Raw genomic sequence first — 16,609 nt, forward strand, 5'->3', positions numbered from 1 at the left:
TTCTGTAAAAGTTACAACTGTAATTTTGCTTGAGAATTGAAATTGTTTAAAAAAAATCATAGATTTTAGCTTTGCCTGACAACAAATTATATTCAACTACATATTTTTGGAACACCCACTTCAAGTCTAATAAAAATAACGAATAATAGAAAGATTTAAAAAATTGGTAATGAGTATCAGTTTTAAGTTATTCAATAACCTTAAAGACATCTAGGATTCAAAAAGTGACACTTCACTTCAGTTACAACGCGTATCTTAAAACCCAAAAAGGCTTTTAAAAAAAAACCTGCTGCCGCCATGTTTAATTTCAAAAAAAGTCACAAAAACCGCACTCCTTTATTCTTATAAACAAACTTACAAAAGTGTCAAAAATGGGACACCCTGTACGTTATTTGACAAACAAATTATGAATAACACGCTTTATTGCCCTTGTGCATATTTTATCATTCGTTACGTAGGACAATTGAAAAATTATGCCTTTATGGGGGTCATTAATAAGTAATTTTACATTCGTTACCATACGTTAAGGAAATCTGTTAATACAGGGTTGACGCAAAAGTTTTAAACATGTTAGTGTTCTATCCCATTTTCCTGGAGGACCTTTTATAAGGATGAAATATTTACTATTAAACGCTTAATAAGTGTCCAACCAAACAAATACCAAGTTTCGTCCAAATATCGATATTATTTCAAAAATTACTTAGAAAAAACCAAAATTAAGGTTATTTTTTTAAGGTTTAATTTTAATTTGTTTAGACAAGACCCAAAGGCTCTAAGGATAATGGAAGGTTGTTATCCTGACAGCCCATCCGAACAGACGTCTTAGCACAATGGGAGTAAAAGAGAACAACTTGGTCAAGGATGACTGTGACAGCCTGTGAAAGTACTATAACCCGGAGAGAGACACAAAAGAAGTAAATCGTGTTTGTCGCAGTAACATAAGTCAGAAGACCAACTATTTCTTCTGAAATACTCATCAATCTGTATTGTCAAATTGATTGTGAAATACCGAACTTTTGGAAGAAAAATATATATGATTAATATGAATTGCACACTTAAACTCATCATGATATAGTCAGATATTGAGAATCCAAGATGATCAGAAGCTTAAACAACGACTTTTGAGCGTTAAAGATGATTTTTAAGCTTTGTAGCACTTAAAAAAGACAAGAAAAAAATAACCAAAAATCAGATTTGTGGCTTCACAAGTCAACTCTCATAGTTTAAAAACCAAATTATGACGCCACAAGTTAGTTTTCAAGTTAGTAATGTTGCAGCAAACATGCAAAGGGTGGAAGCTTGAAAAGTGGTCTACTATTTAAAGGTCTAAATAATATTTTAATTTTTATTAATATTTTTTTTGCTAAATTAGTATTCCGAATTTAACCAAGGAATAATATGCAGAAAACAATGTTCCTCCAATTTAAGCTCTTAGATCACTTAACTACACCAATCTTTAATTAGTTGAGTAAATTTTTGAGCCATTTATCTCAGTTTGTATTTCAATTCCTAGATCACTCTTATTTCTAGATACTTTCTTAATCTACAAATGTATAGCTCCAACAAGCACAACAGTTGATTTTAGATTAAAAAAGGTTAAGATTTTACAGTAGAATTAAAAAATTTTAGAATATAGTGTTCAATTATAAAATATATCTTAAGATAGCCTGTGTACAATTTCCTTTACCAAAAGGTGACTTCCTTTGGTGTTTTTCCAGAAAAGAGTTAGTATAATTTGAGAAAAACTAGTTACTTTCATTATCGTCTACAGGGTATTCCGCTTTTAAAACATATTAAATAAACCCAGGGGAATCCGCTATTAAAATACATATTTTAACAACGGATTCTCATACACATTTATTATGATTTCAGATCAGATTATAGAGATATTCGCTCGGATATTCGGTTATTACCAAAAATATTATGGTTTATTTATTTTCCTTTAAAGCGGTTAACCATAGTAAACGGGACCTAAAATTTAATAAACCTTTTAGAGCCTACCCTCTAAAATGTGCTGAAAACGTAATTAGTATTAAACATAACACACCCTGTAAAACGATTTTTCTTCATCAAACAAGTGTCTCTTAAACAAATATACAATGATTTACCGTTTATTTAACCGGAGTACAATGAGCAAATTGAAAACTGGAGGAACATTCATTTATAATTCGTTGGGATGATTGACATTTGCATAAATATTGATTTGGATTGTACAGGGTCTATAGAAAAAGTGTCGAAAATTTGTTTTCACTAATTTAGACATGGTCATATACGAAATACCTTATTTAGGTAAAATTTTGTATTTAAACTAATTAGTTATTGCGTTTTAAATATAGGTTTAGTTACCTTAAGTGTCAAGAATTGGCGGTAGCGTTTTATTCACACTTTTTTGAGACACACTGTATAAAATTAGTAACATCTTATTAAAGATGGGTGGGTAAAACTAGTGCCTGAACTATACAGGGTGCCCTTAAATACGCCCTACAATTGAATATAATATTTTACAATTTTGTTGATTATTATTAGAATAACAATGTATATTATCTACTAATAATCCAGATTCCCATGGTGATTCCCAAGACAATTTAAATCAACCTATACAACTTAAGTAAAATTCATGAACTATCACAGTTCATTATTTGAACATTAATATTATGAATGGCAATTACCACAATCATCGAATAACATAAATTAATAATGCATTAAAACAGTAATCACAACACAATTAACTAATAAAAAGAAAACCTTAAATTTAATTATAGTTATGAGTATTGTAATATAAAATATAATTCAATAAATGTTTTACGACTGTAATTTAGGTTCTTCATCATTAACAACAACAAAAACATATTTCCATGAACAAAAAACATTTTAATTTAATTAAAGGGCCTCATTGTTTCGAGAAAAACATCACGTCCATTCTATGAATCGGACAATTAACTTCGCCAAACAAGAGAAAATTAGTAAGTAACTATGGAAATTTACAGTTTTCAATGTTTTAGTATTATTAAACTAGAGAAATTATTTATTAGGAAAATTGTTAAAAAATTTAAAAATAATGTAAATATAGGCAGAAAGACCATGTGGGCGATAGTCTTTTTTCGTGTAGAATTCTCTAGAATAAACTAGAGAATAAATGTTATAAGGTCGACAATAATTGTGTCAATAAGTTACGCCTTTGGAGAATACTCTCCTCCTTCATTTGCAATTAAGATCAGATGGTAGTTGTGCTGTCCAAGATTCTTAAACATTTACAGGGTTTTAAGCATTTCAAGTGTTATAGACCTTTTTCTTTCAACACCTTGTATCTGGGAAACAAATGTAAAAATGATCCTAAATATATGACATTAACTTTATTATCACCAGGTATACACAGTGATTGAAATATTGAAAATAAAAAAGATCATTAATTTCAGATTCAGTCGTCCTAAATAATTGTTTCTTGGTTGTCTTGCTAAAACAATACAGGGTGTTGAAATTAAGTTTCAAAATAGTTTTTCTTAAAAACTATTGCATATATTTAAGTGAAATTTGGTATGTGTAGGCCGCTTTGAGAAGCATAAAAATAAAAAACATATCAAATGGTTAAAAATCAAGCTGATGTATACATGAAAATATTATATATTTTTTTAATAAAAAAATAAGCTTCATACAAAAATTGTGAGACAATCCCAAGAACAATTTGAAAATAATACGCTTCGGAAAACACTTAAATTTAAATAATAAATTTTGGAAAAACGAGTTTTTGTTATTTTAACTTTTCAGTGTTTAGAAAAATAATTACCAAATGTCGATTCTTATTATATGAACTTTTACTTTTAAAACTGAAAAAGAGCTTAAAGAATACTAGTTTTTGTTGTTTTACCTCAACCCTTCAATAAATTCTGTTTACAAATGGCAAGCAAAAATGAATTTTTAAGTTATTTACAATATTAAAATGGACTTTTTGATGATACTGATAGTGATCAGTTAGTTAGATTGGAAGCTAATGACAACCTAGCCTAAAATTTCAACCAAGTTTGTTATTTTAAACTAACAAATTCATACATTTAAAATGTCTTCTGAATTTTGAAAAGTTAAAATAAATTAACATTTGAAGTCTTTTCCCATTTTCCACAATTTTCAAAAATACGAAAATATTGATAAAAAATAAATGTTCATGTAAGAAGCATTGTAAGAAACATTTTTACATAAATAGTGCTGAATTGCCAGATTTATGTACTTATATACAAGGTGATTATACAAGATTAGACTTCTTGCTTTGTAAATTATTGGATAATAAGGTTTGTAAGTATAATTAGTAATATTTGAATTTTTTGAAATCATAAAAATGTAACGCAAAGATGCACTTCACACCAATGTTGCCAGATACTTCCATTCGGTTTCCCCTGTCAAAATAAAAAAATAACCAAAAAATGATCATAGATTATAATTATTAGCTTGTTCTGAATTTTAATACATTTCGTCAGTCTCTCTCTCCGTTTCCTTCAAGCTGTCACGCTCCTTCTGTTTCTTTAAAGATGACAGGTGTCTTAATTTGACACATGCTAACTTGGTTACTAAGAGCAAGAATTTTCGTTCAAACGTCAAAATATCACCTGTAACTTTGGCTTACTTTTAACTAAACACAATTTCCTTTCAAAAACTATAAATAACCGAGCTTCTTAAAGATGTCACAATTTGACAGGTCCTAACTTGGTTCCTGTGACAGTTAGGATGTTCGTTCCAACGTCAAAATGTAGCCCAAATGCTTTCTTTTGTAAAGACAGAATTTTTATTAAAAAAAACTGTAATAACTAAGATAACTGGCCTAGAACACGTGTTGTGTAAGCAAAACTTAAATACAAACTATAGTATACACCACACCCTTCCACAGATATAATGCGTTCCTCATAAATTGTCCCAAAAGGCACACGTTGTTCCACCGATTTTAAAATTATTTTGTATTTTCCTACTCTCTTCAATTTTTTGCTTCTTTATCTTTATTTCTAGCCCTATCCTTTTTAAAAGTATCTCCATTTCCCTCTGTTTCCTTCAAACTGCCATCTTTGTTCTGTTTTTTTAAAGATAACAGGTGTCTTTATTTGACAACTTGGTTACTATGGCAGATAGAAATTTCGTTCAGACTTTCATTCTTCATCTTTCTTTTATTTCAAAACAATTTTCTTTACAAACTTACAAATAATCGAGATATTTGACATGAAATACATCAATGTAACTGTACCAGAAATATTAAAGGTGTCACAATTTGACAGCTCCTATGACAGTTAAGAGGTTCGCTCAAGCGTCAAAATCCTGTAATTTTGACTTTCTTTTAACTACACCCAATTTAATATAATAACCAAAATATTTGATCGGAAATAGAGCAGTACAAATCTGACAACCTTGCTTTACATCCTAACCTTATTCTTTGCCAGTTAAACTCCTGAATTATAATTTAATTTTTTTTTTAGTTGAACGTTTTTGAAAATTTCTTAATTTCAGCCCTGGCATATGCACAGATTGTACTTACTAAGCTTTGTGCCGGATTACGTAATTTAACGCAAAAATTTTAATTCCAGTTATAGTTTGGTCAAGTGTAGAATTGATAAATTACTAATTACTTGACGAAAGCTTTTTTTTAGGAAATTTTAATATAAACTCTTCCGTCCTGGTAATTGTAACCAAGTTTACAGAACCGTATTCTAAAAAACCTTATACGTAATTGTACCAAAAAAAAATTACAAGTCAATCCAAAGTGGTCAAGCTACTTACGTTGAGAAAGTAATAACTTATTGAAGGAATCCCAACTGCGTCCACGTGTCAGGTACCCAGGCACACTAAAAAAAAAGATATTTATACTGCATAGGAAAAAATACCGTAACGTAACGTAAAGTAACTAACGTTAACATTAACGAAAGGCTGACATTACGTCTGAAGTTAATATCAAACAATACACTAAGGCCTAGTTGTACAATCACAGTTCAAAGACCGGTTTAGTTGAACTGCGACTGGTAGAGTATGAATTGAATTGCTGTCAAAGTGACGTTCCTGACTTGAACCAGGTTCAAAGATTGAACCACTATTGTACAACTGGGCCTTAGTATATCGTAAGCTCCACAAAATTGGTGAACTGAACTATTAGTTCATTGATATCATTTATTATTCACACCAGATTACTCATTATTCAAACGTTGTTATTAGTTATTAGACTAATTTATTTGTTCGTAAACCAAAGTGTTTGTTTTTCAATAGTTATCCTTCTGAAACCTAATAAATTTTGCATTAAGAATCAAAAACTATTTTGATGATGATTCACTGACACTATTTACTCTCTTGCTAAGTGAATTTATTTAATTAATTAAAAGGACCGTATAGAGTGTTCTACATCTGCTTCCAGAGTACTATTTGAAGATGTTGGTTAAAAATTTGGATTTTTATATAATACATTTCCAAAAAAAAAAGTTTTACATACACTGTTACAATCACACATCTAAGAACACAACCACGAATTAGTAATTTCAATTTCCGTCGATTTTGCTAAACAAATTCTTCGGAAAACCTATAGAAAGTGTTATAAAATTCGACAGTGTTTATAAATCGCGTGGCGAATATTTCAATTGAAATAAGACTGAGTTTCAATGTTTTGTCTGTAGTAAAATCTTAAATTTACAAATGTTAAATAAACACGAAAGATAAATGTTTTAGGGAGAAGGTTTACCAGTTATCTGAAACGCAAACTATTCGATAATACTAAGTTTACAAAGCTGGAGATATTGTTAAGATACCATAATGATTTGTATTGAAAAATACAAATAATTTCAAACATTGTGATAACTAGTCCGGATTTTTAGGAATTTTGCTTTTTGTAAATAATAAAAGCAACCAACCTTTGACATCTAATGTGAACGATTTACGCAAAAACACGTCATTTGACAGAATTTTTTAATGTTATTTTTGCTTCTTTCTTCTTTTTGTGCTTAATTTAGTTTTTTGTGCTTATTTGCTGCTATTTTTTGTATGGTTTGAAGTTGAATAGGCTAATTTACAATTGCACTAGCTATATTGAGATATTGAAGGCGTCTGAGAGACAAAAACATACCAATTATCTGTTTCAAAATGGTGTCAATTTATTAACTGACCAAATAATTTCCAAATGCCCCGAAGTAGTCTAAAAAGTGTAAAAACATTCCAAAACACTATAGAAGCTTAGCTTACAAAATAGTCTAGAAGCTTCCAAAAGCTTTTGGAACAGTCGAAAAGCTTCCAAATCTTATCTATAGAAGCTCTCAAAAGATTTCTAATACAGTCTAAAAGCTTTCGTATGCTTCTAGAACAGCTTCCTAACGTTTCTAGACTGTTCTACAAGGTTTTAAATGCCTTAAGAACAGTCTAGAACCTTCAGTGCTCTTTAAACTGTAAACACTTTCTAAATGCTCCTAAAGTAGTCTAAAAAGGCAATTTTAACTATTTATGGCATGGAGAACACGAATCTGGTGCCCGTTTTGCCACTAATCACTCACTTTGAAATTAGGACATTTTTAACAGTTTTTAAGACATGGCACCCTTAAAAATTATATTTTGACAAATGACACTTTACGTCACATTTCTACCATTAACCTAAACTAACTAAGGCAGTTAAAGACAATTTTCAAAATTCAAAATTTTTCCAAAAAATGTATAGGGTAACCCCCTTTAAAAATGTCAAAAATCTAGTTAAAGATCGACCGGTGCGTTGTATGATAAAATGTTTATTTCCCATTGCTAACTCAACCCGTTTTCGAGATATTTAGAAAAATGTCCGAAGAAAAGTAATCAAGTCTGACGCCCTCTAGCGGTCAAACGGGGAAGTTAGCGGTGCCCGCTCAACGTTCACCACTGAAAAGAGCAGTTCAAGACGATTTGTTTGTTTGTTTGAGTGGTTGAACCACCCTGAACTCCCAAAAATAACCAAGCTACAGGGTGTTAAAATATTGAACTAATTTTCGGTAAAAAGTGCATCAAAGTAGTTTTTGGAAAACATCTCAAAAACGGTTAGAATTACAAAAAAAAAACACTACAGAAACTCCAAAATGCTCCGCAAGCAGTCGAAAGTCTTTCAAAATAGTCTAGAAGTTTCCAAAAGCTTTTAGAACGGTTTAAAGGCTTCCAAATGATCTTCAACTAGTCTACAGGCTTTTAAAAAAATGCAAGGCAGTTTAAAAGCTTCCGTATGCTTTTAAAACAGTTTAAAAGTTTCTAGAACCGTTTACAAGGTTTCAAATGCCTTAAAAGCAGTCCAGAACCTTCAATGTTTCTAAAGTAGTCTAAAAAATATTTCAAAACACTGCAGAAACACCAAAATGTTTCTAAAACAGTCGGAAGCCTTTCAAAACAATCTAGAAGCTTCCAAAAGCTTTTAGAACAGTCTAAAAGGTTCCAAATGCTCTTCAACTAGTCCAATTACTCTCAAAAGATATCAAAACAGTCTAAAAGCTTCAAAAAAATTCTAGAACTCAAAAAAAGTAAAAATATTTGCATCTCTGAAAGAGTTTTGTACTTTTGGAAAGCTTTTTTACAGATTTTTATGCTTTTTTGAGGAAAGTAATTTAGCGGTTTTTTTCACGATTTTAGTGCTTTTTAATCCGGACTCTAGTGATTTTACCATTCTTGTATAATGGAGATTTATACTGTTGGCTACTACTTAGTCATAGTCGGTAATCATAAAATTAATTTTTGTCCATAGTAAACAAGTAACCTGGACTACTTTGTTTACTTGTAATGGACAAAATTAAGTTTATGATTACAACTATGACTAAGACATTCAATGATGTATGACACTTTATGGTTTAAATGGTCAGTTAAAGGTCAATAAATTCTTCAGCTTATTTAATGGTTGATATTAATTTAAACTTAAAAATAAGACAAGAAAAAACAGTTTCCTCCAATCCCAAAAATAAAAGTTAAGTTCATACATTATTGAATTCGGAACAAAAAGAGCTTTCAGAATCTGATATCATGACCGCATTTAAAAAATGAGGTTGAAGATGGTTTCGCAAAGACGAAACGTCGGAATGAAAAACTGATAATGCCATTTTAAAGAGCTTTAAAAGTTGCTGTGGAGAAGTGTTATTAGTTTTGGTCTAAGTTCAATATTAACGTTAAACAAAAATAAAATGTTAAAACAGAAAATTACCTTTTTTCAAAATATCTCAAAAAAACCAAAACAAATTTCTACGTTTTCTAAATGCCGTTTTATTAAGGCCATGATTACGCAACTTTTCTCCCATTTAACCAAATTTGTATCTCTAACCGTTTTCAAGATCCCCATACTGACCCTTCTTATCTTGGACACACTGTATATATTGCACCACTTCGTTTCTTAAATACAAATTATTAGAAAAGCGGTCACGTTTTTAATTATTTCTAAAGATGATTTACTGCAATTTTATTAAACAGGCTGTTTAGTGCTAAATGTGGAAGAAGGTCTGGTTGAATAAAAGTGACGTTTTACAGAAGTGACGCGTGTAAAAGATGTGTAAAATTAGGGTTAAGGGAGTTTCCCCAAAAAGTAGACAATCTATTTTCTTTGGGATATTTTTTGGGGATATTTTTCCGGAGGATTTCTTCTGAAAAAAGGGGACTGGGGATTTTAGGATTGATACTCGAAACAAACCCTTTGGAGACCGCTGAGTTAATGAGGAACGCACTATACCTTCAAAACCTGTAGTATACCAAAGTTTTGAAGTCTGGCGTGCACACCAGTGTTCTAAGCCGGTTTTCTCAGTTATTAGTGTTTTTTTCATAAAAACTTTGTCTTTACAAAAGAATGCAGAAGTTTTGGGCTACATTTTGACATTGCAACGAACCTCCTAATTGTCACAGGAACTACGATAGGAGCTGCCAAATTGTGACATCTTTAAAAAGCTTGTTTACTGCTCTATTTTCTGTCAAGTATCGAGAATATTTGTGGTTTTTCAAAAGAAATTTTTTTCAGGTAAAATAAAGTAAAAATTACGAGCTACATTTCGAAGTTTGAGTAAACCTCCTAGCTGTCATAGGGACCAAATTAAGAGCTGTCAAATTGTGACAATTTCACTATTTCTAGAACAGTTACATTAATGTATTTTACATCGAATATCTCGGTTATTTGTAATTTTTCAAAGAAAATTATCTTAATTAGGGGCTATTTTTTGACGTTTGAACTTAATTTCTAGTTGACATAATAACCAAGTTAGCACGTGTCAAATAATGACACCTGTCATCTTTGAAAAAACAGAAGAAAAGTGACAGTTTGAATAAAACGGAATGAGATTGAGAGACTGATAAAATGTATTACAATTTAGAAATAACAAAGTATAATCTATGAAAATATTTTTTGAAGATTCTTTTAATTTCGACTGGCGAAATTGAGTCGACGGATATGGCAACCCTGTTAAAAATTAAGAGACCTTAACCTAGAATGAAAGTGAACCCATGCGAAGCTAAATGATATACTTAATTTTGTTCACACAATTTAATAAATCTATGTCTAAAAAATAATCTAAAATTACTATCATTGAAAAGCTGCATAACTGCCGATATTCTTTACTACAGGAAACTCCATTACTGTAGTGATTTGTTTTAAGAGAGTTATTTCCTGTAAAATATCGAGAATATTACATATACACATGTGCTCCAACGCTGACATTTGACAGAAATAAATCGACACATTTAGCACATTTGATGATACAATTCAATCAGAAAACTTCTATTTTGAACGGCCAACAAGGATATTAGAGTGGATAAAACAGATAATTAAATTGAATTTAAATGCCACCTTATTTTGGACATGTATGTCATAAACAGTTTAAAAGATTCAATTACAAATTTGTAAGTAAATATGATACTTCAAAGAGTCATTATTTCAATTCTGTGTAAAAGGTAGGTAGCTTTAACAAACAAATCAGTAGCTCTGAAATCAAGCGTAGGTAGGTATTTACTTTAATTTCAGATCGGGTGTCCAGTATACATAGGGTTTTATAAAAATATCGACAAATTTTCAGTAATAGAAGACATCAAACCATACATATTTGACCGCAATGACTTAGATTCTCGTTTTCGTCAGTTTCATATTTATAGATGATTAGATTTACGGACGGAAAAAAAGTCAAAAGTCACAAGTATTTTGAACATTCATTTATGTCAACATTCGCCAAAATTTCGGTCGGTAATTTCAACCTTTATCAGGACTTCAGAATAATATTATAATCCCTTTTAAAAACGAATTTGTAGCAAACAACCCTCAAATAAAACCAAGCATTTTTAATAAAGATTATTTTAAACTAAAGGCAAAAGTTTAAATAAGCTTTATTACATATCGCATATAACCTAAGTGACAAACCATCCACTGAACTAATCCAGATTCCAGTTTATAGTAAGCCTTGGAAATGTCTAGTCATAAATGGGTTTTCCAGTATGCACCACCCTCCAGGTGAAAACAACTAAAATCAAACTAGATTTTAGCTAACAAAATTAAGAAAAAATCCATTCAGCTTTTACGGTAACAGAACTATTTGAAACCACATTTTAGAGATAATTTAGAGGAAAAGTTTAGTCAGTGCGTTTAAACCGCCAGCACAATTTGGTTATTGAGTCTATTCGCTTCATATTTTAGTTGCCATATTTGACTTTATTTAATTCTACCCTGGTTTTCAAATTTACTACCATCAAAGCAGCAAAATGTAATTTCACTTTTACGTATTTCTGGCATTTATTACACAACTTATCCGTTAAATATAAAGCAGTTATGAAAGATATTAAATTCGAAATATCGTAAAAGATTTGTTATCACTGACTTGTCAGATCGCGCAATTTAAAATGTAATTTTTATTAAAATGTTAGGCGTCATTAATTTGGTTATTCTCTTGGTTTCATATAAGAAAATTTTCAAATCATAAATCATAAACGATAATTTTACACAAGATCGATGTGGACTGCATGCAAGCCATGAAATTCAACTCCCGAAATGATGTCAATAGTTACAGGCATAACATCAAAATATCTAGAGTCAAATTACAGCTATTTCAAATGAAATGATTGAATTGAACATTCCAAACCTTATCAAAATATTTTCCATATATCGCTGGTTCTCCGGAATAGTGACATATTCGCAAACTATTTAATAATAAAAATAATAATAATACATACATCCATGGCATAGCTTAGGGTAATATACTGGGACCCCTCTTGTTTGCAATTTTTATAAACGACATATATTGTGTTAGAAAAAGTACCAGTCAAATAATAATTAATTATGCAGACGACACCAACCACTTTCTTGAGACAGTATGCAAATGGTTTGTAAAAAAAAGACTGTTTCTAAACTCTCAAAAAACAACTGTATTATTTTTCAGAACCAAACAGTTCCATCTAGAAAAAATAAACCACTTAAACGTAGAAAATGACAACTTTATCACATCAGAAAACACAAAGTTCTTTGGTTTGTGTATGCATGAGCACTTAAACTGGTCCTTTCACATAAGTCATTTAATAAAAAAAAACTAAATGCAATCTGCTATGGCATAAGAATAATTATAAAATACATAATTTTGTAAGTCTGAAAATACTATATTTTGCAAACTTTGAATCCAGATTAAAGTATGGGATAATTTTTTGGGGTAGGGATGCAGGCATTCGGAGTGTTTTGTAACTCAAAAAAGGGTACTTAGAATTGTTAAGAAAATGGACTTTAACCAATCCTGCAGAAATGTATTTAAGCAATTGGGTATCTTAACAGGATATGGCTTGTATATGTTTGAATGTCTCATGTGTCTGTGTAGAAATAAAAACTTTTTCTGAGAATTATAACCCAAGATCAGGCTTGTTTTCTTACTCTAGCACTTGAACCAGAAGAGTCCAAAGCTGTTCAATAAATTGCCAAAACTCAGATAAATTAAAAGTGTAGCTGCTTTTAAAAAACTATTTAAAAAGTTGCTAATTAGCCTAGAGCCATATACTTTGGATGATTATTCAAACATGTAAACCCTGGTAAATTATTGGTAAGTTAATTGTTTGTAAGTAATCTCTTGATAGTGCATGTAGTGGTTATGAAGATGTAATTCGGCACAACAATGTAACACATTGATTTCATTTTATTTGTAAGTGTACTTATATATGTATTTAATTTTGAAATAAAGGAATTTATTATTATTATAGCTTTTTTAAAGGAAATCAGAATCAAGTGCCACGTAATATCCAAAATTCTTCAGTCTTAAACAGTGAATAACAAAAAATGTTTATTGTTTCCCGAAGTTGCTACTGAATACATCTTCGGTAATACCGAGGAGTTTTACAGCTATATAGGACTTCCCTTATTTTAAGGCCTAGAGCGTTAATTAAAAATTGAAACTTCGTTTTAATTGAGGAGGGGGGTTAATTTAAGTCTCCATAGGACACCCCGGGATGTTGCCAAGTTGTGCACTCATCATTTAATTTTGTCTTTTGTAATCAACACCTAAGGTTAGGTCTATTATTGTTCAATTTCAAGAAATAATCAACTGAAAAGTCTCACTTTGACTTCAGGATGACTCAAATAAACCTTAACAGGAAGAAAGGTACAATTGGTTTATCTAAAACCCTGAAGATAGTGGTACATTCCTTTGATTACACTTATGAAGTATTAGCGTCACTTTTAAGTATGAAAGTCATTATATTCATTTAGCATAAAAGCATTTAAAACCCAATCAGAGAGTGATTCATATTAATTGGGCATGCATTCTTGAGACGTATAGTCACAAATTTCTTCGTAAATTTACTACATATTATGGTGACTTAACTATAAATCAGTACCTATTAAAGTTAACGTAATTTTTATGACAACCAGTACCTCAGAGCTATTTTTATTCCATGCATATTTGATACATTACAAAATCTGCTAATTTACATGTACTATTAGTCAACAACTTTCCGAGATGAAGTGAAAAGTATAGATGCAGTTAATTTAGATCACAGGCGTGCTAATACTTCCGCAAATATGGTATTACAATCACGACCAATTTACTTGATAAGATGTTAGTTAGTAGAATACAAGAAAAAGAAGTTATTTGAGGAAGGGACAAGATGAACCACGGTGTGCAGAGTTTTCAAAAATTAGCTGTGTGTTCTTCTTCTTTCTTCTTTACCCAGCTATCGTAGTCCACTGATGGACATAAGCCTCCTCTTTACATTTCCACCGTACACTCATCCACTGACTTTTGATTTGTTCGATCATCTCGCCATCTTGTGGGAGGTCTTCTTGCAATTCGTTTGTCATTTACTGGTCGCCACTCTAATAATCTCCTCGTCCACCTATCGTCATTGCGTCTAGCTACATCTCCTGCATACTGCCACTTCAGTTTCGCAATTCTTGTTATTATGTCTTCCACTTTCGTTCTTTTGCGGATATCTATGTTCCTAACACTATCCGATAGTTGTATTCCCAGCATAGAGCGCTCCATTTTACGTTGAGCTATTCTAAGTTTTTCCGCACTCGCTCTTGTTAGCGTGAGTGTCTTCTCCGTAAGTCATGACAGGGAGCACACATTGATTAAACACTTACGCTTTAAACAGATCGGGATATCGCTCATGAATACTCCGTTCAGTTTACCATAGGCTGCCCATCCAAGCCCCACTCGTCTTAGTCCTAGAGTTTTAGATATCTATATGTGACTTCCCAATGTTAGAGTTTCTCCGAGAACTAGGTTGGTCATTATCTTTGTCTTTTGTGTGTTCATTTGTAGTTCTACTTTTGTGGTAACATTTGCTAGTTCTGTCAGCATTTCTTAGGCTTCTTGTATACCGTCAGCAATCAGCACGATGTCGTCGGCAAAACGCAAGTTGTTTAATCTCTTACCGTCGATGTTTATGCCTCTTTGTTCCCATTCCAGCTGTTTGAACGCGTATTCGAGGACGGTAATAAAAAGTTTGGGTGACAGGAAGGAAGGGAGAATGGAGCCAATAAAAGGGTGTACATCAAATACTCCATCAGAAAGATCTTCGGATAAAAGACCCAAAAGCACCAGATCCTAGAATGTTGCAGATTCAGAAAATGCAATAAATTTTCATTTTTCAGCCAAAGTCCAGCTAACATACGCACAGTCAAGTGGCTGGAAGCAAGAAAGTTGGCATATTACCATCTAATTTCCCCTAGAAACTTCTGACACTCGAACAGCTCGTGCTGTAGCAAGTTCCTTCCTTAATGAGGGTTTGCGATCACTTCCCCGAAACGCTTCCTTTGCAACGTGAAACAACTGATCAAAACTGAAGCTAGTCCAGATATCCATTTGTCTTAGCGAAATATGTGACACAAATATGCTGTTTTTCCTACTTTTGACTCTATCAGTCTAAGGAATTTTAAGTATGCGTCTGTAGAACCACATTTCAAATGCTTCCAGACTTTTTATAAATAGAGCTTTTAACGTCCAAGTTTCTACCCCATATAACAGCTGAGAACATATATAACATTCTAGAAACCTTAATCTAATGGCCAACCTCAATTTTCTATTTGTACTACTATTGTGTCGAACATTGACTTGTATTTAACAGATCCTTTCCGAGATATTTCTATTCTGATTTTTACCTCCTCATCTTGATCCAATTGGGAATTTATTGTTGCTCCCAAGTACTTCCAGTGTAAGTTGTATGTTGTCAATTGTAGTTTTTGAGATTACCATGTATTTGGTTTTACTTATGTTTATTGTAGTTTTTTGCTTTCCCTATTAATGTTATCTAAACGGATTTTTGCTGTATCGTCTGCAAACCTTATGTTGTTTATAATGATCGTGGATAAAATAGCCATCCCAAAAATGGAGGATAAAACTAGTCCAAAATTCCTCACCCAGTCATTCTCTTGGACCGTCTGTCAGCAAATCAAAGTTATATCAATAACAAGATTCCGAATATTTTCAGCAGGACCATCAGGTACTACCACATTGGTGAGTGCTAATACAAGCGGTAGTACTTACTTGATAGACAGGGCTTCAGCCAAAATGCTATTAAAAAAAGTGTTACAAATTTAGCCACATGACCTTTACATTGAAAGGCGTGAGGGGTAGACCGCCGATAATTTTGTGTACACCAAAATGCCTTTTTGCATACAAAATACCTCACAATACTTCTTTTATTGTTCAAAATGCCTCATAGTGCCTTGAAATACCAACAAATGCATTTAAATTATTTAAACTTCCTCAGGATACCTTCATAATACCTCGAGTGTGTACACCAAAACACCTAGGTGATACCTTGTGGAAAGGTCAAAAGCCTACATCAAAAGCAGATACAGAAGAGGCCAAAACATCAACCAGCAAAAGTTGGTGCGAAGTAGCTACCGAGTCTGCAATTTCTAAAATTGCAACAAACCCCCTAGGAAAAAAGACAGACTGAAACCGCCAGCATCTCAAGTTTTGCAAAAAAGACCAGAAAAGTAACTAAAAATCCCAAAGGTAGCAAAAATAATAAAAAGTCTAAGCAGCTTCCAGGCAGCTGCTACAGTGGTTCAGAGGAGCTTCATAGCACTCAACTTTCATGTAGGGCTTATACAAGGGCTCTAGGTTAACAGAGACCGCATCTGAGGATCTCAAATCATGTAAGTTGATAGCTGTTCTGCCACATCATTCCAGTAACATCTGTACTC

At 31.8% G+C, this 16,609-nt stretch overlaps 1 protein-coding gene and 1 long non-coding RNA gene across 2 annotated transcripts in view; one reads left to right on the forward strand and one right to left on the reverse strand.

Annotated features, from left to right (window-relative positions):
• krz (beta-arrestin protein kurtz) overlaps positions 1 to 16,609 on the reverse strand; it is an 83,204-nt gene that overhangs the window by 53,727 nt on the left and 12,868 nt on the right. Inside the window, exon 2 of the mRNA XM_081994373.1 lies at positions 5,755 to 5,819. The gene's annotated coding sequence lies outside the window, so the exon portion shown is untranslated. The remainder of the gene's footprint in view (positions 1 to 5,754; positions 5,820 to 16,609) is intronic.
• The window catches only part of LOC145739058 (uncharacterized), a 239,962-nt gene continuing 234,271 nt past the window's right edge, over positions 10,919 to 16,609 (forward strand). Inside the window, exon 1 of the long non-coding RNA XR_014180894.1 lies at positions 10,919 to 13,115. This is a non-coding gene — a long non-coding RNA (uncharacterized LOC145739058). The remainder of the gene's footprint in view (positions 13,116 to 16,609) is intronic.

Source organism: Ips typographus, linkage group LG16 (genome assembly GCF_016097725.1).
Source record: "Ips typographus isolate SLU linkage group LG16, UJ_Ityp_2.0, whole genome shotgun sequence".
NCBI classification, from domain to species: Eukaryota; Metazoa; Arthropoda; class Insecta; order Coleoptera; family Curculionidae; genus Ips; species Ips typographus.